This window comes from Mesitornis unicolor, unplaced genomic scaffold, assembly GCF_000695765.1.
Source record: "Mesitornis unicolor isolate BGI_N332 unplaced genomic scaffold, ASM69576v1 scaffold7817, whole genome shotgun sequence".
NCBI lineage: Eukaryota > Metazoa > Chordata > Aves > Mesitornithiformes > Mesitornithidae > Mesitornis > Mesitornis unicolor.
The window spans coordinates 45737-47210 of record NW_010195722.1 but is presented as its reverse complement, the minus strand read 5'-3'; positions in this window follow the sequence as shown (position 1 = coordinate 47210).

The window sequence follows — 1474 nt, the reverse complement described above, 5'->3', positions numbered from 1 at the left end:
ATTTCTTTATGCACTTACACCTTCAATGAAAAATTCTTTATTGAACACAAGTCAGCTCTTTTAGAAGGAAAGAAGCAAGATGAGCCTGAAATATCATAAATTTTTTATGATTGCCTCTTGATTATAGATACAGCACTTCAAACAGTCCTTAAACAAAATACTGTTGACTTTGCTGATATCAGAAATAAAATTCCTGTATCTTAATATGTTTATGTTTTTCAATAGACAAGATTGGCAAAAGTAAACACTCTTGCCAAGCTATACCATGAATGTGATCTAGTGTGTTTCAATTTAAAGAAGTAATTATAATGATTTGTTTAATCGTAAATAGGGAAAAAAGAAAATCTGAGAGTTTTAATAGTTGTTCTCCTGTTTATTAATGTAAAGTACAATAAATGTAAAAGACCGTCCAGATCCTTGTTCATGTTTTAGAAGAGCTGCATGTTTTTCCAAAGTTGTGAAATGCTTCTTAACTCTATGACTCTTAAGTCATATCAATATACTTCACATAATGAGTCAGAAAACTTGATATGTTCATAAATTAAACTTCCTCTACTTATGTAACATGAAGGAGATTAACATGCACAAATACAGCTGTATTCTTCTGCCAGATGTTTCAGTGAAGCAGTTGACTATTGGCTTTTCATTTTGATTCAAGGTCTCTTTGGATTGAATCAAAATGAAGCATAGCAAAATTATGATGCAGTTTGTCTATCTCACAATCTGTATGAATTTATCAGAGAAAAAGAATCCCTTCAAAAATACAAAAATGGTTGAAAAATATTATAAATTTCAATTATCAAAGTGTAGGTAATTAAAAGAAAAAAAACTCCTTTGCAGGAATCAATACTTTACAAACCTTAATATATTTCCATGTGCAATCTATTAGGCTGTAGATACTTTGTGCTGTCTGAGATGATTTCAACATACACTTTCCAGGGGAACAGTAATATGAGGTACATTGAATAAATTATATAACTTAAATGTGTCAAATTTGCTCATTGCAAAATCCCAGGTACTGTCCTTAAGACATGAAAGAGTCCTTACGACTGTAATCTCAAATCAATAATTTGTCAATATCTTGCAAAACTGAAATAAAGGTTAAAAATATTATTCTATTCTGTAATACTGTGGGATTTACCTAGAGTATTCTGGTTCTATTTCTTTTAAAATTAAAAATACACCAGAATTTAAAAAAATTAAGGAACATCAAACAATATTGTACAATTATACTACTATGTAACAGTATATATAAATACTTGGCAGTAAAGCTTCATTAGAGAGTGATATATAATGAAAAAAGGTAATATTTAGTTTGATACAGCAAGTTTTCAATAGCAGATGTACCTCCTCTGGGAGTCATTCTTCCATTCCACTGTGACTGGGCATTGCAGCCCATGAAGGATCTTCCCCCACCCCCCCAGTGCTTTTAACTCTTCCAGTCACTCCTCTGATGTGCAGTTCTAAAATAAAG